Below are 27,456 nucleotides of genomic sequence, written 5' to 3' on the forward strand. Positions count from 1 at the left end.
TTGAACGCGCCATACATTCTTCATGAGATCATTGACAATTTTGAAGTCGCGAGGTAACCAGGAAGTGACATCCCACTGACCTCTTACACTCTCCTCTGCTGCCAAAACATGCTGTTTTTGTTCAAGTTTGTCTTGTTTTTAAAAGGTTCATAATGTGCAAAAGTACAATGTGAGCCTCAAAGTAGTGAAATAACATTGTTAAACTAAATGTGTCATGAGTTTTATGATAATTTTGTAATGGTTATTGACTGAATTTAAAAAAATGTTGCCATAGATAGCTAGTTATACTGAACAAAAATCTAAACTCAACATTTTCAATGATTTTACTAAGTTACAGTTCATATAAGGAAATCAGTCAATTTAAATGAATAAATTAGGCCCAAATCTATGGATTCCACATCACTGGGAATGCAGATATGCATCTGTTGGTCAGAGATACCTTAAAACAAATTGGTAGGGGCGTGGATCAGAAAACCAGTCAGCATCTGGTGTGACCACGATTTGCCTCATGCAGTGCAACACATCTCCTTCACATAGAGTTGACCAGGTTGTTGATTGTGGCATGTGGAATGTTGTCCCACTCCTCTTCAATGGCTGTGCAAGGGTGATTGATATTGGCAGGAACTGGAACACGGTGTCATACCCCTCGATCCAGAGCATCCCACACATGCTCAATGGGTAACATGTCTGGTGAGTTTGCAGGCCATGGAAGAACTGGGACATTTTCAGCTTCCAGAAATTTTGTACAGATCCTTGCGACATGGGGCATTGCATTACCATGCTGAAATGATGATGGTGATGATGGTGATGGTGGTGGATGAATGGCATGACAATGAGCCTCAGTATCTCGTCACGGTGCATTCAAATTGTCATGGATAAAATGCAATAGTGTTCATTGTCCGTAGCTTATGTCTGTCCATTCCATAACAACATCGACATCATCTGTTCACAATGTTGACATCAGCAGACCGCTCTCCAACACGATGCCATACACATATCTGTGGTTGTGAGGCTGGTTGGATGTACTGCCATATTCTCTAAAACGACATTGGAGGCGGTTTATAGGAGAGAAATTAACAATTATTTCTCTGGCAACAGCTTTGGTGGACCATCATATATTCAGTATGCTAGTTGCACACTCTCTCAATACTTGAGACATATGTGGCATTGTGTTGTGTGACAAAACTACACATTTTAGGGTGGTATTTTATTGTCCCTAGCACAAGGCGCACCAGTGTAATGATCATGTTGTTTAATCAGCTTCTTCAATATGCCACACCTGTAAAATGGATGGATTATATTGGCAAAGGATAAATGCTCACTAACAGGGCTGTAAACACATTTGTGCACAACATTTGTGAGAATTTGTGCTGATGTAACATTTCTGTAAAATTTCTCTTTTATTTCAGCTCATGATACATGGGACCAACACATTACATGTTGTGTTTATTTTTTTGCTCAGTGTAGTTAGCCAGCTACATCAAAATCAAATACATTTTCATTTGTCACATGTGTCGAATACAACGGGTGTAGACTTTACCCGGAAATGCTTGTTTACTTGCCCTTCCCAACGATGCAGAGTTAGAAATAAGAAAATAAGAAAAATACAAAAAATAACACGAGTTATAAAATACACAAAGAGTAGTAGTACCATATCACTGTGCAGGGGTAAGAGATATGTGAGGGAGATATGTACTGTACATACAAGCAGGGTAAAGGGACATGAAATGAATAAATGCATGGGTAAATTCTTGCTAGTGTTACCAACCTGTGTTACTAACCTGTGTTACTATGTTTTACTCACTAAAATCGTTATTGCTACGAGTATGCAATGGGGAACTGAATTTGAATGATGATGCTTTGTTAAATCCATTAAAGAAAAGTACCAACAGAAAAATTATCTCCTATTTTCTCCTGGTTAGCCTATTGTGTGCAAAGGTTGTTACATTGTAACTAAATAGATGTAACAATCAGCTTGGATCTCAAACCATGCTACAATATGAACTTTTTCATTGTTCCAAAATGTGATTATTACGCAACAGAACAGATAACATGGACTGCCTGCTAATAATTGATAGGCTGTTTCAACTTGTCAATTTCAAATTATTTTCTAACAAGTTGTATTATCTAACAACAGTTTGAATTGAGGTGTGTTCCGCCTCCTCATTAATTCACAGAGAGTAGCCGATTTCAGCATTGCGGACAATTTATGTTTGAGGCTTTATTGAACCAGAAAAACATCTCTCTTTGAGGAGAGCCCAACAAACTTCACTCATGTTTGCGCAGATCAAGTATGCAGATATTTGCACAGTCTTGCAAGAATAAGAACCTTTTCTTGCTGGCGCTCGCTTTGGCTTCCTTGTTGTTTTCCTTACAAATAATAACTTTGGACATGTGTGCGTCACTTTGATAGCGAGTTCCTTATTTTCTGTATATCGTGTTGTCATTTCTACTGTAGGCGCATATGGTATGTATGGAGCATAATGTATTTACAGTTTTATTCAGATTTTTTCAAGTGCTTGTGACAAATAATGCATTCAGATTATTGCATCTATTGTAATGGACACCTTTAATGTGTGTAAAATACTTTTTTGAAGATTGTACTGATTATAATGAGCTAAGCTATTTCCCAGCTATGTGTGTTTGTTGACATTATACATTATACAATGCATTCTGGGTGTCACCAAAGATGTTATAATGAGGTGAAGGAATGGTTCACTCATCTTTTGGGTGAACTTCAGGAAGTGAATGAAGGGAAGTGGATGATCATAGATGACACACCCCCTTCAACATGCATACAATAAACAGACTAAACTCATCTTGTCTCCTCTTATTATCTTTGGTTGATGCGAAAAAATAAACAATCAGGCTTTCTAGAAAGTGCTTTACTCAATTATTTAGATCAATGATGAGCTCATCTGTGACGTGATTAATTATAAATAGTAACTGCTTTCAGCTAATTCATATTGCAGTTTCTGTCAGCTGAGAGTTATAAAAATATGACTGCTTGTGTTACGTCAATCTTTCCTCAGTTAGTGCTAGGACAAATGTATCCTACATTTTCCTGTTTGGAAGATTGTGTTATGCTGTAGCGACTTCTGTGAATGTCTGAACATGGCATCCAAAAATAAACTGGTCACATTCTGGACATAACTTTGTAAGGACTGTTTGTGTTTCTGCAAAATGTTTGTGAAAAAAAAGTGTGGTCGGCTCAAATGCTGATTGTTGCTTCAATCGAAAATGAATGTTCTTAATAAGTGTTCTAATCACACCGGTTTGATCGCATGCAACAGAGACCACTATAGAATGATCACACCCTTTTGTTGGTACGTGTGAAAAGGTTCAAGTTCAAAGAAATCTGTGTTCATATGAGAGTGACCCAAACAAGACAGAAAAACTTAATCAAGTGAGCAAAATAAGTATATATTGTCATAAAATTAGTTTGAATTCAAATAACCAATTCACTTTCTTTCAAATAGACCAAAAATAATAAAGTTCAGAAAGCCCAAATTCTAAATAGAATTCCTCCCCAAAATTGTCCCGAAGTCAATCAAAAAGTAAAGATGAGCAATCTCTCTTCAAAATGCCAAAAGATAGGTAATCCAATAAAGTAAGTCACAAAAAATACAGTTAACAGGATAGATATCACCAGTTTGTGGTAGGAGAGGGAAATCCACCCGGGTGGAGATTTCCTTACAATAGCTCAATTATTCATGGGATCCTCCGAAACCAACATAGGAATCGTTTGTAGTTGGAGTAACAATTCACAATAATGTGCAAAAAGTATTTCACTTGAATGGTTCATTTTAGGCCACTTAAAAGGTTTTTCATGACACCTTTTCTTAAGGACATGCCCTATTAAAGCTATAGTTCACCAAAATATCAATGGTGGCTATCTTAGCTTTGCCATTGCAAATAACGCAGTCAGAATTGGTAGATACATACCGCAACAGCATGAAAATGTATATGTGTACTGTCTGTGCCTATCACCTCACACTTGTGTCAAAGTCACAGATCACCCCGAAGTAGCGTTTCAGGTTCACTACATTCACTGCATCTTCTTTGTCACTGTGACTTAGCCATCTGACTCAGTAGTTCACTGGTGCTAGTCTTTTCATCACTAGCTTCAGAGGCTTTGGACTGGGGGTGAGCCCTGACTCAGACCGAATGTCCCACCTGAAACTACGCTGGTCTCCGGTTGGCATTGTAGTATCTGACTTGTCTGTTTTGGGACACTCCCACATTTCTTCTCAACCTCCTCTTCAATGTGATGTTGGCGATCCAGTAGAGTGTGTTGTGGTTGAGCAGGAGCTGGTGCTTGATGTATGAGTATCTCCAGTGGATCTTTGAGATTTCTGCCAATGGCAAGTTGTTCAAGGGTGCGACCAGTAGAATCATGTTTGGAGTTGTTTATGATAAACTGGAATTCAAGCAACCGCTTATCCCACTCTCTGTGATGCTCAACTACGAAAAATGCCATCATGGTCTTCAGAGTCCTATTTACCCTTTCAGTGAGGTTTGTCTGAGGGTGGTAGCTGGTGGTCAGATTTTGTATCATTCCCTACTTTGCAGAGCTCTTGGGAAATGGTCCAATAAAGTCCATACCCATCATGTGGCCTGTCTCCTCTTCCTCTGTAGATTTCGGGAAACCAGCAGGTTTGCTGTTGGCAGCTTTGTGTTGCTGACAGATGCTGCACTCTTTGACATGTTGCCAGATGTCTCTCCTGACAATCGGCAAACAAGCCACTTTCTTTCTGTTGTGGAAGTAATGAAGGAAGATAGTGACAAGTTGCTTAGGCACAACCAGTTTATACTTTTTCCTTCTCCTTTGACAGGAACAGTCCTGTACAAAACGTTCTGTTGTACTTCCCATCCAACCCTGTCAGGCTGGTCATCATCAGTCTCTCCTTTAGCTTTAAATTCCTTCATGCAGTCATCATTGTTTTGAGAACATGCAATCTCTGCGAGGGATGTCTGCAGATCAGAGGCACAGGTTGCTTGTTTGCTAGCCACATGAGGAGCCATCACTGGATTGTCTGAAGGTTCTGCAGCCCTTGAGAGAGTGTCTGGGACGACATTGATGGGTAGACATCGAGAGGCATCTTGGCATTCAAGCCTCTAAATCAACGCAAAACCGATAGGAGCGTTCTCCAAAGTTCATTTGAATTCCTGTTTAGGTCAAGAAATGAGAGGAAAGGCCAAGTGGTTTTCAGCCATTACACAGATTTTAAGGGTCCTCACAGTCCCATGCCACACATAAGTGAGTTGAGATTTTCCTACAGCTGTGTGTGACTTTCCATCAGCGAGTACAAATGCTCTGGAGCACAATATAATGAGCTGATCACCTGGTTTTGCCAACTGATACCATAGCTGCTTCTGCGTTAAGGTAAATATGCACACAGTATCTAACATAGCCTCCCCTTGGGTGCTCTGCATTTTGATGGGGATCACCAAAAAGCAGGAAATTCAGCTTGTGCTGTGTTGAGTAGGTGTACCATCTGTGGAGGTTTTTGACCTTGGTGTTTGTTTTTTCTTATTTCTCTCTTGTGATTATCATTGTAACAAATTGCTTTAAATTTGCAGCAAAATATTTACAGTTAGCTGCTTTAATTATATATTACAATATCGGACTGTAAAGAGCAATGCATTATGGAGGCTCAATGGCATTCTGCTAATTTTACAATGCAATTCTACAGTAAAGTACTGTATTACCTGTTTTGCTGTATATTTACTGCAGCATTCTGTAAATTATGGTCCATTGTGAAAACATTTTGTGGGAGGACAGTAATTTTTGGCTCATTAACATATTTTGAGGTGTGCCTTGTATGGGGCCATATGTTGCACCTGTTAGTGAGAATGCTGTACCAATTGAACTGATATGTTTTAGTAATGCCCTAATAACTGAATGTGTATAAGGGACAGATCAGACTGACAGCAATTCTTAAACCTTTACTGGTTGTAGTGTTCAGCCAAGTCTTTTTGGTTTGGTTATTCCTGTAATCACGGCCAGTTTAGAAGCTTTTGTTTAAGCCTCTAGAAGTGCAAGTGATATAGTTTAATACACTGACTGCAAGTCACTCTGTACCAACACTTCTGCTAAATTGCCTAAATGTCAAAATGAACACTTGCAAAGCAAATATTATTCTCATGAGCTGCGCCCTCAAACTATTTGTATTTTGATCAAATGTGGCTTTGTTCGGTGGGGTTCATTAGAATAATACCCAGTAATACCAACTTGCTTTGCAATTGTTCATTTTCTTTTTGTACTTATAGAACATAGATACATTTTACTTCAGGCCACTGACATACAATATGTCTTGAAACTATTGTAGTACCTACAGTACCAGTCAACAGTTTGGACACACCTACTCCTTTTTTACATTGTAGAATAATAGTGAAGACATCAAAACAATGAAATAACACATACAGTTGAAGTCAGAAGTTTACATACACCTTAGCCAAATACATTTAAACTCAGTTTCACAATTCCTGACATATAATCCTAGTAAAAATCCCTTGTTTTAGGCCAGTTAGGGTCACCACTTTATTTTAAGAATGTGAAATGTCAGAATAATAGTTGAGTGTAAGGTTCTTCGTTAGAATGAGACCAAGGTGCAGCATGGTGGGTGTACATTTTTCTTTCATTTGAAATGTTCCACCAAGAAACAACTCAACGAACTTAAAGCTAGTAGTGCAAACACATGCAACACAAAAATACAAGATCCCCACAACAGAAAGTGGGCAAAAGGGCTGCCTAAGTATGATCCCCAATCAGAGACAACAATAGACGGCTGCCTCTGATTGGGAACCATACGTGGCCAAAAACAAAGAAATAGACAACATAGAATGCCCACCCCAAGTCTCACCCTGACCTAACCAAATAGAGAAATAAAAAGGCTCTAAGGTCAGGGCGTGACAGAGAGAATGATTTATTTCAGCTTTTATTTATTTCATCACATTCCTAGTGGATCAGAAGTTTACATACACTCAAGTAGTATTTAGTAGCATTGCCTTTAAATTGTTTAACTTGGGTCAGATGTTTCGGGTAGCCTTCCACAAGCTTCCCACAATACGTTGGGTGAATTTTGGCCCATTCCTCCTGACAGAGCAGGTGTAACTGAATCAGGTTTTTAGGCCTCCTTGCTCGCACACGCTTTTTCAGTTCTGCCCACAAATGTTCTATAGGATTGAGGTCAGGGCTTTGTGATGACCACTCCAATACCTTGACTTTGTTGTCCTTAACTTGCTTTGTTTTGCTTTGTTTTTGTTTTCTTATTTATACAATCAACAAATATCACTTCATTTAAAGTGCCCTTCATAGGAAAATCTGATCATTTTTGCCAGAGTTGTACCTGGTCCAGAAAGTCCCTGCCCCACTTCTCCGCCATTACCTTAACCGGTCCAGTCAGCGGAACAGGTAGACACGGCTTCTTGCTGTTTTCTGCTCCCATTGTGGCAAGATAGGTTAGATTGTAACTCTCAGACAAAACAAATACAGGTGAAAAAAACATACAAATTTAGGAACATCTTCCACCGGCAGAACAGAGACACTACCTCTGGTAGAAGAGGGATGGGGGTGTGTGTTTTTTGTCAATAACAGCTTGTGTGCAATGTCTAATATTAAAGAAGTCTCAAGGTATTGCTCACCTGAGGTAGAGTACCTACCGTGTCAACCACACAACCTATTAAGATAGTTCTCATCTGTATTAGTAGTAGCAGTCTATTTACCACCACAAAGTGAAGCTGGCACTAAGACCACTCTCAACCAACTCTATAAGACCATAAGCAAAGAAGAAAATGCTCACCCAGAAGCAGCCCTCCTAGTGGCCATGGACTTTAATGCAGGCAAACTTAATTCAGTTTTACCACATTTCTACCAACACGTCACATGCGCAACCAGCGGGGAAAAAAATCCTAGACCACCTTTACTCCACACACAGAGATGCATACAAAGCTCTCCCCCGCCCTCCATTTGGCAAATCTGACCACAATTCTATCCTCCTGATTCCTGCTTACAAGCAAAAACTAATGCAGGAAATAACAGTGACTCAATCAATACGGAAGTGGTCAGATGACACGGATGCTACACTACAGGACTGTTTTGCCAACACAGACTGGAATATGTTCCGGGTTACATCCAATGGCATTGAGGAATACTCCACCTCAGTCATCGGCTTCATCAATAAGTGCATCGATGACGTCGTCCCCCAGTAACTGTACGTACATATCCCAACCAGAAGCCATGAATTACAGGCAACATCCACATCAAGCAAAAGGCTAGAAGGCTAGACGAACCATCAAACAAGCAAAGTGTGAATATATGATTAAGATTGAATCTACTACACCGGCTCTGATCGTCGTTGGATGTGGCAGGCGCAAGACGCAAGCTGCCCAGTGACGCGAGCCTACCAGATGAGCTAAATGCCTTTTATGCTTGCTTCGAGAAAAGCAACACTGAAGCATGCACGAGAGCACCAGCTGTTCTGGATGACTGTGATAACGCTCTCAGTAGCCGATGTGAACAAAACCTTTAAACAGGTCACCATTCACAAAGCCCCTATGTCAGACGGATTACCAGGACGTGTACTCAAAGCATGCTTGGACCAGCTGTCAAGTGTCTTCACTGGCATTTTCAACCTCTCCCTGACCGAGTCTGTATTTCCTACATGTTTCAAGCAGACCACCATAGTCCCTGTGCCCAAGGAAGTGATGGTTATCTGCCTAAATGATTACCGTCGGTAGCAATGAAGTGCTTTGAAAGGCTGGTCATGCATCACATCAACAGCATCCTCCTGAACACCCAATTTGCATACTGCCGCAACAGATCCACAGATGACGCAATCTCAATCGCGCTCCACACTGCCCTTACGCACCTGGACAAAAGGAACACCTATGTGAGAATGCTGTTCATCGACTACAGCTTAGCGTTCAACACCATAGTGCCCACAAAGCTCATCACTAAGCTAAGGACTCTGGGACCAAACACCTCCCTCTGCATCTGGATCCTGGACTTCCTGACGGGCTGCCCCCAGGTGGGAACAGTAGGCAACAACACGTCTGCCAAGTTGGAACTCAACACTGGGGCCCTTCAGGGGTGTGTACTTAGTCCCCTCCTGTACTCCCTGTTCACCCATGACTGCATGGCCAGGCACGACTCCAACACCATCATTAAGTTTGCTGACGACACAACAGTCCGACAACGATGAGACGGTCTATAGGGAGGAGGTCAGAGAACTGGCAGTGTGCCAGGATAACAACCTATCCCTCAACGTAACCAAGACAAAGGAGATGATTCTGGACTACAGCACAAGGAGGACCGAGCTCTCCCCCATTCTCATCGGCGGGGCTGAAGTGGAGCAGGTTGAGCGCTTCAAGCTCCTTGGTGTCCACATCAACAACTAACTAGAATGGTCCAAACACACCAAGACAGTCGTGAAGAGGGCACGACAAAGCCTATCCCCCCTCAGGAAACAAAAAAGATTTGGCATGTGTCCTCAGATCCTCAAAAGGTTCTACAGCTGCAACATCGAGACCATCCTGGTTGCATCACTGCCTGGTACGGAAACTGCTTGGCCTCCAACCGCAAGGCAATACAGAGGGTAGTGCGTACGGCCCAGTACATCATTGGGGCTAAGCTGGCTGCCATCCAGGACCTCTACACCAGGCGGTTTCAGAGGAAGGCCCTAAAAATTGTCAAAGACCCCAGCCAGTCAGACTGTTCTCTCTACGACCACATGGCAAGAGGTACCGGAGTACCAAGTCTAGGACAATAGGGCTTCTTTGTGGGCTATACTCGGCCTTGTCTCAGGATGGTAAGTTGGTGGTTGAAGATATCCCTCAAGTGGTGTGGGGGCTGTGCTTTGGCAAAGTGGGTGGGGTTATATCCTTCCTGTTTGGCCATGTCCGGGGGGGATCATCGGATGGGGCCACAGTGTCTCCTGACCCCTCCTGTCTCAGCCTCCACTATTTATGCTGCAGTAGTTTGTGTCGGGGGGCTAGGGTCAGTTTGTTATATCTGGAGCACTTCTGTCTTATCCGGGGTCCTGTGTGAATTTAAGTATGCTCTCTCTAATTCTCTCTTTCTCTCTTTCTCTCAGAGGACCTGAGCCCTAGGAACATGCCTCAGGACTACCTGGCATGATGACTCCTTGCTGTCCCCAGTCCACTTTGAGATATCAGCTGATGTACGAAGGGCTATATAAATAAATTTGATTTGATTTTTACCCCAAGCCATAAGACTTCTGAACAGTTAATCCAATTGCTATCCGGACTATTTGTATTGTGTGCCCACCTCCAACCCTCTTTTACACTGCTGCTACTCTTGGTTTATCATATATGCATAATCACTTTAACAATACATTCATGTTTTATTTATTTCACCTTTATTTAACCAGATATTCAAGTTGAGAACAAGTTCTCATTTACAATTGCGACCTGGCCAAAATAAAGCAAAGCAGTTCGACACATACAACAACACAGAGTTACACATGGAGTAAAACAAACATGCAGTCAAAAATACAATAGAAAAATGTGTCTATATAAGATGTGAGATAAGGGAGGTAAAGGCAAAAAAAAGGCCATGGTGGCGAAGTAAATACAATATAGCAAGTAAAACACTGGAATGGTAGATTTGCAGTGGAAGAATGTGCAAAGTAGAAATAAAAATAATGGGGTGCAAAGGAGCAAAATAAATAAATAAATAAAGTAGGGGAAGAGGTAGTTGTTTGGGCTAAATTATAGATGGGCTATGTACAGGTGTAGTAATCTGTGAGCTGCTCTGACAGCTGGTGCTAAAAGCTAGTGAGGGAGATAAGTGTTTCCAGTTTCAGAGATTTTTGTAGTTCGTTCCAATCATTGGCAGCAGAGAACTGGAAGGAGAGGCGGCCAAAGGAAGAATTGGTTTTGGGGGTGACCAGAGAGATATACCTGCTGGAGTGCGTACTACAGGTGGGTGCTGCTATGGTGACCAGCGAGCTGAGATAAGGGGGGAATTTACCTAGCAGGGTCTTGTAGATGACCTGGAGCCAGTGGGTTTGGCGACAATTAGCCCGACCAACCGGTGCCCCCGCACATTGTTTACCCGGGCTATCTGCATTGTGTCCTGCCACCGAACCACCCGCCAACCCCTCTTTTACTCTACTGCTACTCTTTGTTTGTCATATATGCATAGTCACTTTAACCATATCTACATGTACATACTACCTCAATCATCCCCACTAACCGGTGCCTCGCTACTGTTATAGCCTCGATATTGTATATAGCCATGGTACTGTTATTTTACACTGTCTTTTTACTGTTGTTTTTATTTCTTTACTTACCTATTGGAAGGGAAACATGACCAATATCCCACTGTATCTTCAATAGGGAATGAGTTGAAAACGACCAACCTCGGATTTCCCACTTCCTGGTTGGATTTTTTCTCGGGTTTTTGCCAGCCATATGAGTTCTGTTATACTCACAGACATCATTCAAACAGTTTTAGAAACTTCAGAGTGTTTTCTATCCAAATATACTAATAATATGCATATATTAGCAACTGCACCTATGGGCACCTTATTCATCCAAGCTACTCAATACTCGCCCCAGCCATAAGAAGTTTAAGGTGTCAAAACCGGCCCAACTTCCCCCTTTCCTCTCCTGTGGGAGAGAGGGGGAGGGGGTCTGGTTATCTGTCAGCCATTTGCCAAGCTGATCCAAGGCCTTAGGTCCTCAGTAAGGAGAGAGTCATGACAACAGCTATAATAACTGATAGACATGTCTGTCTGTCTTTTACCAATTCACCCATTTCAGCTTTATCACCAACTTTTTTGCATTGTATGAGTTGTGAAGCATATCTTTTTGAGAAATCTTCACAGACTGACACCTATCAATGATATCATGTTGAGCTAAAAGGTGTGATGTTTGTCTTGTGACTCAAATGCAGACAGATCCATTAACGCACAATGTGTTTTTCTGTCATTGATGAGGGGAATATACCCCCCCAGCGTCCCGCAATACCCAGCAAAAGCACTATTTCTTGAAAAATAGTCGATTCATTTTAGGAAATCTATGCAGAGAGGACATTCTGGCACACGAATGGGCAAAGCTCGCCACTGGCAGCAATACAGGTGTGGTGCTGAGACAACGGTAAACCTGTCATCCTCTACTTTAAAGACCCCTTCAGAAGGAGTGTCAAAATCAGCAGTGACAGTCAACAAAGCGCTGTCTGTCTAGCTCTTCTCTCTCTCTTTTTCTCTGGCTGCAAATCTCAGTAAATTCTTGTCACACAGCCCTGGTAGGTCACATTTCTGACGACAAGTAAATGCCCTATCTTATATCAAGCGGTAGAGGAATAAACCTCTGAAAACTGAAGGGAAAAATGAAGTAAAGACACATAACAGAAAGAAAGAAGCACTATCATTTTAGGACCTAATACCACGCTCAATCACTCACTGTCAATTGCTGCATTTGTTGAAAAATTACTGTACCTTGTGTGAGAGGTATGTCTGACAATTTGATGGTGCTAAGTGGACTGAAGGGGGTCAAGGTCTCTGAGAAATCAGTTTGGCTTTTGACACCACTGAGGTAATGACTCAGCATTGGCCATCAGTGGATTTCAATAAATCAAAGAAATAACTGGGCAGCCTTGGCCGAGAATCTCATCAGTTGGATATGTTAACTGAGGACTAAGGGACAGCTGTTTAGATAGGATAGGAACCCAGCCACTAGGACCTCACTCGGCACTGGTAATATATGTAGAGGAGGAGTCTCCAACCTTTTCTAGCCCCATAAATTTGTCAAATTAAAAATAGTTTTCTCCAGTTTTTTGTTGTTTTATGTTGATTTGTTTTAGTTGTAGTTTTTTTAGAGAAACAACAAATAAAATACATATTTCTTTTTTTACCCTAAAACTCATAGTTTACAGGCCACATCATGCCTGGAAGTTACATTATGCTGGCTTGCAAAGTGATGTGCAATTCCTATTGGAGTCGGGCATATCAAAAATACTTGGAATTTGTATTCACCCTCAACCTGCATTTAGAAAGACTGCCAGGATTAGAAAGTCTAAAATATGAGAGTACCTTAAACATCTAAACTAGAACAACCGTTTGGGTGATACAGTAGCAAGATGGCACCGACAGAGAGGGTCACCTAGCTTCTAATCCTTAGGAAACTTTGCAGTATTTTGGTTTGTTTTTATGTATAATTTCTTACATTGTTAGCCCAAAAAATATTAAGTGTTATTACACACAGCCGAGAATAACTATTGGATATCAGAGCGACGTCAACTTATCAGCACTACGAGCAGGAATAGGACTTTCTGAAGAACATCCTTTGTCTGATCCACGCAAGGCATTCAAACTGATTCCAGAGGCTAACCCAAAACAATGTCTCCACAAAAGAGGTAGACGAAGTGGCCTTTGGATCATACTTGAGGCGCTCACACCACCCACCACTTCCGAGTATATTACTCGCTAAAGTCCCGTCTCTAGATAACAAGGTAAACGAAATGAGGACAAGGGTTGCTTTCCAGACAGACATCAGGGATTGTAACAATCCGTTTCATGGGAACATGGCTCTCTGGGGATATGCTGTCGGAGTCGGTACAGCCACCGGGATTCTTTGTGCGTCATACCGACAGAAATAAACATCTCTCCGGAAGAAGAAGGGCGGGGGTGTATGTTTCATGACTAACGACTCATGGTGTAATTCTAACTACATAACGGAACTCAAGTCCTTTTGTTCACCTGACCTATAATTTCTCACAATTAAATGCCGACCGTATTATCTCCTGAGAGATAATATTATTGTTTTTGTCACAGCTGTGTATATCCCCCCTCAAGCCGATACCACGATGGCACTCAAGGAACTTCACTGGACTCTATGCAAACTGGAAACCATACATCCTGAGGCTGCATTTATTGTAGCTGGGGATTTTTAACAAAGCAAACTTGAGAACAAGGCTACCTAAATTCTATCAGCATATTGATTGTAGTACCTGCGCTGGAAAACACTGGATCACTGCTACTCTAACTTCCGCAATGCATACAAGCCCCTCATGTGCCCTTCTTTCTGCAAATCTGACTGACGACTACATTTTAATCCTCCCTTCCTATAGGCAGAAACTCAAACAGGATGTACCCATGACAAGGACTATTCAACGCTGGTCTGACCAATCGGAAACCATGCATCAAGATTGCTTTTATCACGCGGACTGGGACATGTTCCGGCTAGCTTCAGAGAATAATATCAATTTAAACGCTGAATCGGTGAGTTCTTAATCTCGTTTTAGGTATTGGTTAGACAACAATTAGAAATTTACAGTGCAGAAATGTTATGCTCTTAGTGTAACCTTAATTTTATTTGGCAAGTCAGTTAAAACCTCTTAGAGCTCCCCCCCTACTTTGTGCAATTTCCACCTGAAGACATCCCAAATCTAACAGCCTGTAGCTCAGGCACAGAACCAAGGATGTGCATATTCTTGGTACCATTTGAAAGAAAACACTCTGAAGTTTGGGGAAATGTGAATTGAATGTAGGAGAATATAACACAATAGATCTGGTTTAGATAAAACAATGAAAAAATCCATACGTTTTTTTTTATATCATCATCATCTTTAAAATGAACAAGATAAAACAAACATTCAGATAGGATGATGGGGACAATTTCAGTGAAAAATATAAGAGGGCAAAATGAGTGTGCTACATGACATTTATCATGAAGTCACCCAGGTGTCCCACACAAGTAGCCCAAATGTACCCAAGTAGCCAAATTGGTGAAGGTATAAATTTTGAAACATATATATAAAATACAAAAATGGTATTCTAACACACCCCTCCCAAAAAATTGAGAAAAATAAATGAAAAAAAATAATGGGAAAAAAAAAATTATTGATAAAAAATTTTTTATGAAAATATATATATATATATATATATATATATATATATATATATATATATATATATATATATATATATATATATATATATATATATATATATACACACATTTACAAAATAACATGGGTAACTATTTACACACTTTCAATATTTGGAAGACCCTCAGTCCTCTATCAAATCAAATCAATTTATATAGCCCCAGCCTAAAACCCCAAACAGCAAGCAATGCAGGTGTAGAAGCACGGTGGCTAGGAAAAACTCCCTAGAAAGGCAAAAACCTAGGAAGAAACCTAGAGAGGAACCAGGCTATGAGGGGTGGCCAGTCCTCTTCTGGCTGTGCCGGGTGGAGATCACAGTGGTTGTAGAGGGTGCAACAGGGTTCCAGGGTTCCATAGCCGCAGGCAGAACAGTTGAAACTGGAACAGCGGCAAGGCCAGGTGGACTGGGGTCAGCAAGGAGTCATCATGCCAGGTAGTCCTGATGCATGGTCCTAGGGATCAGGTCCTCAGAGAGAAAGAGAGAATTAGAGAGAGCATACTTAAATTCACACAGGACACCGGATAAGACTCCCATTCGGAGTCAGTGTCACTGTGAAAGAAAATGTTCAGTTAGAATAGTTTCATAAACAGATATATATATATAGAGAGTACAGGGAACATAAGGTTGAATACATTATTATGACATGCTAGATCTATTGTCTCTTTTATATTATGACATTTCAGCTTGATCTACTGTCTCTATTATATTATGACAGACCAGCTAGATCTACTGTCTTTATTACATTACAACAGACCAGCTGTATCTACTGTCTCCATTTCAATTTGGCCATTGTTGTGTGGGCCTGCCCTCACCTCAAATAGGCTATTTCATGTGGGTTGGGGTGCGGCGGCAGACACACGCATCTCACGTTTCATGACATTACATGTTTATATATTGCTTCTAAAATGTACAAAAAAATCAGAAATAATATTTTATATTATTAATTTCAAACAAGGGCATTAGCATGATAAGAACTTACCAGTCCAAAACGATGTCCTCTCCCGTTCAAAACATATTCCTCCACAATCGCTAAATGAATCATCCTACAACAATCTGTCTCACCTTCCCAATCAATTTATTTTAAAATTGTGTGTACATCTGTATATCTAGACTTAGATTTAGCTTTCCCTGACTTAGCCGCTATAATGATTGATATATAAACAGCTGAATCTGCGCGTTCACCAAACAATGCAATGCGTAATATGTGTTTCTCCTTCCGGTATGAAACTTCAATAGCGAATGACTCACTTTACGCTGGAGCTTACTACATGGGTTGGTCTTGCAACACATAAACATGGCCTATTGCCGTTTAGCTCAGCTCATTGGCTATCTACCCAGCTAGATTTCAAGACGATCAGTGGTCATTGGGTAAAAAGAGAGTCAATCAACGAAACAGCGGGCAAGAAATTGGTGCACAATGATGTCATGACTTGTCTTCAAATCGGTTTCTTTCAGTCAATACGTCTCGCGAAATGACCTATCTTTTTGATTGTGTTACAAACAAACCAATTGATTGCAGTGAAACCAAACATGACTGGAAAAGTCACGTTCTGTGTGGGTTATTTACCTGGAATGTGTCGTCGAAAATGGAATGAGACAGAATTCACACACAAGCGGTTCACAAAATGTTTCGTGTGAGGCTATAAAAACGGATTTTATCAAACAAAAGATCGTTCATTGTGTAACAATGAGCATTGGAATTGCAAACAGATGAAGATCGTCAAAGGTAAACTATTTATTTTAATGCAGTTTGTGAATATGTTAAGCCTGTGCTTGTTAAAATTGTTGTTTTTTATGGGGCTCTATGCTCAGATAATCGCATCGTATTCTTTCGCAGTAAATCCTTTTTTAAATCTGACAACGCAATTGGATTAGCAAGATTCTAGGCTTTCGATACATGTGAGACACTTGTATTATCATGAATGTTTAATATGACTATTTATGTAGTGATCACTGTATGTTGTGGAATTTCAGCCCGCTAGCGGGTTCCGTGCGCAGAGAGGTTATTAAGGACAAATTCTTATTTACAAGGACAGCCTACTCCTTCCTCCCATTGTACAGCGCCATATTTTCCATTCCATCCTAATGGAAATCCTGAGGGTTTCATTTTTCGTTTTTCTCTGAATAGAAACATAGTAATATTAATCTAATTAATTAAGCCAAATTTCTTTAAATCAATCCCATATACTATGTTATTACAAAAAATATTTTAAAGTCACTGTTTATGCCAATACCGAAGACGATCAAATACTTCTCAAAGATTCCCTCTGGTGGTCAAACTAGCAATAACAGAAGAAATGGCTAACAAATAGATAACGTGCCACAGAATGCTGCAGCAGCGCACAAGGAGGAACTACTGTATACTTTAAATAGTTTTTTGATTTGCTTACCCATTTGCTCCTGAGAAAGACATATGAGTATCATAATTGTTGTCCTGCTGATGAGAACTTGACATAATATACAGTTCCTTCAGAAAGTATTCATGTCCCTTGACTTATTCCACATTTTGTTGGGTTGCAGCCTGAATTCAAAAACGGATTAACTATATGTTGTTCTCACCCATTTACATATAATACACCATAATGACAGCGAAAACATATTTTTTGAATTTGTCTCAAATTTATTGAAAATTAAATACAGAAATATCTCCTTTACAAAAGCATTCACACCCCTTTTATATGACACTACAAATTGAGCTCAGTTGCATCCAATAATCTGTGAGACGTCACTTCAACTTGATTGGAGTCCATCGGTGGCCAATTCAATTGTTTGGACTATATAAGGTCCCACAGTTGACAGTGCAGAAACCATGATGTGAAATCCATAGAACTAGCTGTTGATTGCCGAGATAGAATTGTGATGAGGCAAATATCTGGGGAAGGGAATGAAACAATTTCTAGATTGAAAAAATATGGAACTACACAGACTCTGCCTAGAGCTGGCCATCTGACCAAACTGAGCAAGAACCAAATGACCACTCTGACAGAACAGAGTTCCTTGGCTGAGATGAGAGAACCTGCCAGAAGGACAACAGTCTCTACAGCACTTGACCAATCTGGGCTTTATGGGAGAGTGGCCAAACGGAAGCCACTCCTGAGAAAAAGGCATGTGACAGCACGACTGTAGTTTGCAAAAAAGTCATGTGAAAGACTCTGAGATTGTGAGGAAAAAGATTCTGTGGTCTGATGAGGAAATAATTTAACTATTTTGCCTGAATGCAAAGCTCTATGTCTGGAGAAAACCAGGCACAACTCATCACTCATCTAACACCATCCACCCCGTGAAGCATGGTGGTGGCAGCATCATGCTATGGGGATGCTTTTTGGTGGGAGGGACTGGAATAGAGGGAACAATGAATGGAGCCAAATACAGGTAAATCCTTGATGAGAACCTGCTTCAGAGTGCAAATGACCTTAGACTGGGTCAAAGTTGTACGTTCCAACAGGACAATGACCTCAAGCATACAGCCAAAGCAATGCTGGAATGGCTTCAGAACAAGAAGGTGAAAGTCCTGCAGTGGCCCAGCCAAAGCCTAGGCTTGAATCCCATTGAAAATCTGTGGAAATACTTGAAGATTACTGTTCACCGCTTCCCACCTAATCTAAGATTTTGAGAAAATCTTCAAGGATGAATGAGAGAAAATCCCCAAATTCCGAAGTACAAAGCTGTTACAGACATACCCAAGACGACTGAAAGCTGTAATAGCCGCCAAAGGTGCTTTTACAAAGTGCTGACTCAGGGGTGTGAATACGTATGTAAGAGAGATATTTCTGAATTTCCTTTTCAACAAATTTGCAAAAATCTTTTAAAATGTTTTCACTTCATCATTATGGTGTACTGTGTGTAGATGGAGGATCATTTTCTTTCTAACAATCTCATTATTCAATATTAATTGTTGAGATTAGGAGATTGAAGGTTGTCTAGTGGTCACTGTATGAATTGGAGTATGATTATATTTTCTAAACTCATCTGCCTTTCATTGCTCCACACGATTGAATGTCCATCACATGCTTGTTCCCTGTTTTAGAACTTCTATCACCATCAGTTTTCACCCATGCCTTTTGTGGGGCCTTCTCTGGCCCAGTCCTGCAGTTAGCATGATATTTTTCTTATAATATCATCCGTAGTGGTACTTTATACATACACTTTAATGCGTATATTTACAGCTTGATTAAGTAGTCTGTTTCCAACAAAACTTTCCAATCCATGCATCTTCATTTACTTAAAACTCTGAATCCCCATCCGAGGCAATTACTCATTTACAGAGTATAGGATGAGCAGTCCATAATCAACCATCTCAGAAGTAGCAAACGTTCTATGTGATTGATAGCAAGTTGTCACTAATCACTAAATAATAAAGGCATAGTAGAAAAGACATCACAGCCATGGAGGTTGAATGAATAACATATCCAATCGCTAACATTTTCTATTGATAAACAACAATACATCACAATTTACAATAAGAATACATTTCTGTGATGCTTGTCAAAGTAACCCTTGAAGAAGGAATGAAACTTTCTGAGAGAAAGGAAATGCAGGCTGTTGTCACAAGCCATTCTTCCAAACAATGGAACATCACCAGATATATAGTCGCTAAGATAAAACGTATAGCCAGGTAAAACAATCCGGTAACACGTAGGTATTGTTATGTAATTAGTTGGTAATAATCAAATTAGGGTTTAGCGGTCTCAGTTACTACACAATTGGAACAAGCCTTACGGAAAAAGCACATGCATTTCAAACACGTGATCTCATGTGATTTCATGTGAAGTTAACATGATAACGTGACAACGTGCATCAACTTATGAAAACACGATCTCATGTGAAGATGGGGAGGCAAAATTTCAACATATGATACTGTATTACATCTAAACTAAGGTGTTAATGTGAAAGGACAGTATGATGCTCTATGCTTGAACTCACACCCTCTTGTTTGCTAGCAACCTGAAGTTCCCGCTGAGCCACCAGGTCTGTACATGATGGAGATCGGCAGCGGGAACTTCAGGTTGCTAGCAAACAAGAGGGTGTGAGTTAGAGCATACATAACTTCTGCACTTTGCCTAAAAAAAAAATTGGTATAAAAATAAAGTCAATATATACTAAACTTGGTGTTATTTCTATAAAATGTATTTTGATTTAAATTACTGCAAAATCCTTTACTGAGTTCAAATCGCATTTGTTGTCGCAAACTCTCGGTCGCTAGAAACCTGTAATGTCCTGCTACAGTGCAGCTACAGCACCAGATCTGTGAGCATAAAAGCGATATGGGAAACAGACTTACTGGCAAGAATGCATTTCTGCACTTTGCTAAAAGCTGCTTAGAATAAAGTAAATAATTGTGCAATTATCGCCACCAATGTAACATTACGTAAAACTATCTGTGCTCTAGGACTCTTTACATCGAAAGGTACAGTGCATTCGGAAGGTGTTCACACGCCTGGACTTTTTCCACATTTTGTTGCATTACAGCCTTATTCTAAAATTGATTTTTTTTTTTATCCTCATCGATCTGCGGAAAATACCCCACAATGACAAAGTGAAAACAGTTTTTTTTTAATGTTTGCTAATTTATTACAAATAAAAACAGAAATACCTTATTTACATACAATTTCAGACCCTTTTCTATGAGACTTGAAATTGAGCTCATGTGCATCCTGTTTCCATTGACCATCCTTGAGATGTTTCTACAACCTGAGTGGAGTCCACCTGTGGACAATCAATTGATTGGACATGATTTGGAAAGGCACACACCTGTCTATATAAGGTCCCACAGTTGACATTGGATATCAGAGGAAACACCAAGCACTCCACCAATCAGGCCTTTATGGTAGAGTGGCCAGACAGAAACCACTCCTCAGTAAAAGACATATGACAGCCCGCTTGGGTACCTTTAATGCTGCAAAAAAACATTTGGTACCCTTCTCCAGATCTGTGCCTCGACACAATCCTTTCTCAGAGCTCTACGGACATTTCCTTCAACCTCATGGCTTGAATTTTGCTTTGACATGCACTGTCAACTGTGGGACCTTATATAGACAGGTGTGTGTCTTTCCAAATTATGTCCAATCAATTCAATTTACCACAGATGTACTCCAATCAAGTTGTAGAAACATCTCAAGGATGATCAATGGAAACAGGCTGCACCTAAGCTCAAATTAGAGTCTCATAGCAAAGGGTGTGAAACTTATGTAAATAAGGTATTTTTGTTTTTTAATTTTAATATATTTGACATTTAATTAACTGTTTTTTCGCTTTGTCATTATGGAGTGTTGTGTGTAGATTCATGAGGATCTTTTATTTATTTAATCCATTTTAGAATAAGGCTGTAACGTAACAAAACGTGGAAAAAGTCAAGGGGTCTAAATACTTTCCAAATGCACTGTATACTTCCATTCATCTTTTCAACTGGTACATGGGGAACCTCAGACGAGTCCTATGGGCGTCCTAAAGCCTAAAGAGTCTCACCTTTGCACCGAGGGGTCAGTGTATAACCCAAACGGTTCGCACGCTACAGACAGAAGTTGGAAAGATTGGCTGTACCAACTTCAGACGAGTCTCCTGACACTTGTGGAGGTCATGGAGCAAAATGGAGAACACCATCGTGTTTGTGAGAGTCTTGTCTTTCCATGGAGGGGTCATAATAGTTTGCCAAGCCGTTCTGACCCTACAGACAATTTTGTGAAAAGACCAATTGTCGGGATGTCTCACGGTCTGACAAACACAGCCCTAGCTCCGTCACCTTTCACTGCAGGTGGAGATGATTAAGACGCATCTAATGCAAAACATCAGATATCTCTAATGCTAATTCGATTTCCACGGGGGCAGAAATCGACTATAGGGGGTTAACAACTGTATGAATTCCTAAATTAAAATGAGCTTTTGTATCATAGTTCACTCTAGTAGAGAGGGAGGTCAGAGCCTTTGGCTCGACTGTTGGTCCAGTGTGATTACTGAGAGTGTACATGCAATTAACTGAAAGGGACAAATGCGGGGCTTGGACACTAGAAGAAGGGAGGTTTGGGGGATCAGAGGCCGTAGCCAATCAGAGGTCATTAATGTGACACCTCTGAAGACCAGGAGTGGCCAGGACCCGACCAGCTGATGATGGCGGCCACTGGGCCCGTTTGAATTAATTTGCTAATTAACGGTCCGGGTGGAGCACATCTGGGCTGGTTCTCTCTGTTTCTGATGAATCTGTACAGCAAGACTTACTGTCTGCTCTTTTACTGTCAGTTATGAACCCTCCGGATAATATTACCTTCATGAAAAGGACAAAAAATATGCACTGTACTTTTCTAAACTGTTTGTACAGTATTTCCATATGCTTCTGTTACATTGTTTGTGCTCATCAAACAAATTGTTCACAGTGTACATTGTAGGAGTACTTCTGCATTTAAATTGAAGATTCTGGGCATGTGTTCCTTCACTTTTATTGCAGTCCTTCTGGCTCCAGAGACATGTTCATGGAATCAATTGGCAGCTTGCATCTGGAGGCAGGAGAGAGTGACTTGTTTCACTTGATGTCAGTGGTCAGATTTAGAGGAGAGGGGAGAATTAAAGGTTGCTACTGTTTCAATTGGCAGGAGCAGACTACACATTTTTTCACCCACTGGAGTTGGATATTGTAGGTGGAGTGGAGTGCATGTATAGGGATAATTGGAGGTCAACAGGGGCTATGGTCAAACAAGACTTTAAATGTATACATTTCTCAATGGTTAGAAACAAATAACTTCACTTTGCATGTGTCCATCCTCAGTCTTTGGCTGAAAGGAGATCATAAAATCTTTGGAAGATCTCTAATAGCTGTAGCCTACTACTCTGTCATTTCCTTGTGTAACGAGAGAGAAAAAAAGCTAAGCCGAGCACCGGTGCTTCACTATTCTAGACGCCTGCAGCCCTGCGATCTATCAGCCCAGCTTAGGCTGTTTCCAGTGTTCAGCACCGTGTCAGAGGCAGAAGTGGAAACATGGGGACAAATAACCATGCTGTACACATGGGGACAAATAACTCTGTTGTACATAGACTTTCATTACCAAACGGAGGTACGCTGCACAGAGCCAGGAAAAGAACAGACAAGGGAAATATCACAGAGCTGAAAAGTTGAAAACAGAAAACCACATCCATAGACAACTAAGCCAAAGAAGAAGCAATGGATACCTGATGCATGTTAAACCGCTTTGGCTAGACGACCCAGAGATTCTCAATATTGTCTACTCTGTAGTTTATCATACTATGGGAAACAAAATGGCAAATTCAATAACATCAACAACCCCTGCAGGATGAAAAATAAGCCTTGATTTTAGACCTAGCTGAGATGTCAGACAGAAGGATTAGCCGCCTGTCTGCACACTCAGGCTGTCTGCCTGGGCCATCAAAGTTCACACTTTGATATAAGGACATAATGAAAGGCTTTGCAAGTATCAAAAAAAATCTAAGATAAAGTTGATTATGCATAGCTATTTTGCTGTAAAAATGAGTTAAATTCATAATATGGATATCTCGGCTTGAAAGTACACTACCGGTCAAAAGTTTTAGAACACCTACCCATTCAAGGGGTTTTCTTTATTTGTACTATTTTCTACATTTTAGAATAATAGTGAAGCCATCAGAACTATGAAATAACATATGGAATCATAAAGTAACCAAAAAAGTGTTAAAAATGGCCTTGATGATAGCTTTGCACACTCTTGGCATTCTCTCAACCAGCTTCACCTGGAATGCTATTCCAATAGTCTGGAAATAGTTCCACATATGCTGAGCACTTGTTGGCGGCTTTTCCTTCACTCTGTAGTCCGACTCATCCCAAACCATCTCAATTTGGTTGAGGTCGGGTGATTGTGGAGGCCAGGTCATCTGATGCAGCGCTCCATCACCCTCCTTCTTGGTAAAATAGCCCTTACATAGCCTGGAGGTGTGGTGGGTCATTGTCCTGTTGAAAACAAATGATAGTCCCACTAAGCCCCAACCAGATGGGATATTTCCCTTGTAATGCTGTGGCAGCCGTGCTGGTTAAGTGTCCTTTGAATTCTAATTGAATCACAGACAGCATAACCAGCAAAGCACCCCCACACCATAACACCTCCTCCTCCATCCTTTACGGTTTGAAATACACATGCGGAGATCATCCGTTCACCCACACCTCGTCTCACAAAGACACGGCAGTTGGATTCCAAAAATCTCCAATTTGGACCACAGACCAAAGGACACATTTCCACTGGTATAATGTCGATTGCTTGTGGCCCAAGCAAGTCTCTTCTTATTATTGGTGTCCTTTAGAAGTGGTTTCTTTGCAGCAATTTGACCATGAAGGACTGATTCACATAGTATCCTTTGAACAGTTGATGTGGAGATGTGTCTGTTACTTGAACTCTGTGAAGCATTTATTTGGGCTGCAATTTCTGAGGCTGGTAACTCAAATGAACGTATCCTCTGCAGCAGAGGTAACTCTGGGTCTTCCATTCCTGTGGCGGTCCTTATGAGAGCCAGTTTCATCACAGCGCTTGATGGTTTTTGCGACTGCACTTGAAGAAACTTTAAAAGTTCTTGAAATGTTCTGTATTGACTAACCTTCATGCCTTAAAGTAATGATGGACTGTCATTTTTCTTTGATTTTTTTGAGCTGTTCTTGCCATTATATGGACTTGGTCTTTTACCGAATAGAGCTATCTTCTGTATACCACCCCTACCTTGTCACAACACAACTGATTGGCTCAAACGCATTAAGAAGGAAAGATTCCTTCCACCAATAATTCCACCAATCAATTAGAAGGCACACCTATTAATTTAAATGCATTCCAGGTGACTACCTCATGAAGCTGGTTGAGAGAATGTCAAGAGTGTGCAAAGCTGTCATCAAGGCAAAGGGTGGCTACTTTGAAGAATCTCAAGTACAAAATATATTTTGATTTGATTTGTTTAACACTTTTTTGGTTACTACATGATTCTATATGTGTTATTTCATTGTTTTGTTGTCTTCCCTATTGTTCTACAAAAAGTAAAAATAAAGAAAAACCCTTGAATGAGTAGGTGTTCTAAAACTTTGGACCTGTAGTGTATATAATCTGGTTTGTTTTGACATTATTTTAAATCCACTGAGATGACTAGCTCTGAAAACATGCTAATAAATCAAGCGGGTTGAAATGTCATACATATTAATCATCCACCTGAAGTGTATTTTCAAAATAATGATTATTAATTAACCTAACAATTAGTTAACAAGTCCATTTTAATCTCTCTCCACTTGGAATCTCTCTTGGAATATGCAAATGTACTGTATAATTTAGTGTTGCAGGTCATTGGTAAATCAATCACACTCTTGAAACCAGCGAAAAGGAACTAGATAGACTTAAGATGGATTACACAAAGATGCAATGAAATTCAAATTAGCTAAATAACCAAGCCATTTGATGTTAAATATCAAAAACATATTGCACTGGGTGAATTGCTTTGTAATGAACCGTCCAAGTTAGCTTAGATTTTGCACCTGATGTCATAAATACTGACCAATATAGAATGTATGGAACAGCAATTTTTAAAGTTTCCAATGCATATTGACTTTTGGGGTTCTTCATTACTGTTTGCATAAAAATCCATTGGTCGTTGACTTATTAAACATTTGTCAGCAACATTGTTGCTGGGCCCTCACAGAGAAAATGCTGCATCAGAGCATCTTCCCTGGTGACATTAATGACTGCAGGCACAAAGGCTCTCTCTCTCTCATCGATTGAGAACTGTTCACTAGAATGAATCGCTCTGTATGGAGCAACTGAGAAACTTCTGCCTAAATCTACATCTGTAATGCTGTTGAAATCAATTTAGCATGGATCTTCCACTGTCTGGGTATGTATTGCAAATGGCTATAGCTATAATCTATGTTGGCCTCTGTTTCTGAATTGTCTGGGTGAAAATATTAACAGGGGGATTGGAGGAAAGATACATTTTATATCTCCTATAGGAATAGACATGGGGGGGGGGTCTAAAGGTTTGTTGGATGTTGACACTTGACAGTAGATTGTATCACCAATCATAGAGATTACTTGGCATTTCACTTTCGGTTGGACACATAAAAAATGCAAAATATGACATAGGGTTGAAGTCAGTCTTTGCATGCTGTTATTGTAAATACACATTATAAAGGCAGTGAAAGGGGATTACACTTTTCTGAGTATAGTATAATGCTGGTCTGCAGCTACACAGATTGGAGCTAGCTTTAATAGAATGCAGAACAGTGACAAGTGGCTTCTTTTACCCTAGATCTAGGCTCCTACCTCCGACTGTACCTCTGCCCTTGACATTTAGCGTCTGAGAATGACGTCGACTATACCTTGATTTATAATGGCAGAATTTGAAGCACTTATGGTTTACCCTTTTCTGTTCTTCATTACACTTAGTTTATTTGAAAAAAACACAAGCACCTTCTTGGAAAAAAAGGTATATTTCTTGAATGTTCTCAAAGCACCATATCAGCAGTGAAGCCTAATAGGGTAAAGGAAACAAATATAAAAGAAACAAACTACATCTTGTCGCATCTCACAGAGAGGGTGGGGTATGGAATCCCAATCTACATTTTGTTTTTTCCCTGCACAATTATATGAAAACATAAGTTAGTTTGAAAATCTCTTAGACCATATATTAGGTCACATCTAAGGCTGTGGTTTTTTTTTGTGAAACACATCAACCAGGAAAATAAATGTGGCTGTTATACCTTACCTAGTTCCAGTCTTTTCTCAGTCCCAACTCTCACACAGACCTACAGGAATTAATGACTCATACTCTGTAATTCAACATAACTGTTCAGTGGCCTGGGTCTAATCCTTTTACACTCTCCACAATACTCAATGTGAGGTGTTGTTACTACATGACCTATGACCTTAGCATGGCCCTAACATGGTACAGGCCATGCTCTCTGCTAACAAATCTAATTAGCCTGTTACAAGTATTCTGGGACTAACTTTTTTGCCTCATTCAAGGGATTTGTACTGTGGAAAGGGAAACATGGTAATTAATTTGTAATTGAGGTATGAAGTCGAAATAATAAATTGAATGAAATTATCCAGTTCTCAAAATAACAACTTAAGGGAAATAAATCATAATATTTTATTTCCAAAACCTCCTGAATCAGCTACGTATTCCTTCCACAAGTTCTGTTCTTTGTAAAACTTCATGAATAACATTTCATTTTGCATTTTTGTAAATATTTTAGGAATGCATATGGAGTCAAGCAACATCTTGCTCACTCATTTTCATTCCATTATAAATATCACAGAAAATAACAAAAATGATATTATAGGTTACAACTGTACAATACAATGAGTGTTTCTCCCCTGGATGTGAGTGTACTACAGTGTCTGCAAATAGGTCTGGACCCTAAAATGGTAAACAACATGCATCATAAGCTCATTAACATAATAATATGATTAAGTAAACATGTGAGTAAGAGGAAGATACTGAAGTGGAAAGTACCAAACACCTGCTCTGCCAGTGTTGTCTTCATGCTTGCCATGCTACATGTACATTTTTAAGAATGCATATACGCATG

Source organism: Oncorhynchus kisutch, linkage group LG11 (assembly GCF_002021735.2).
Source record: "Oncorhynchus kisutch isolate 150728-3 linkage group LG11, Okis_V2, whole genome shotgun sequence".
Lineage (NCBI taxonomy): Eukaryota > Metazoa > Chordata > Actinopteri > Salmoniformes > Salmonidae > Oncorhynchus > Oncorhynchus kisutch.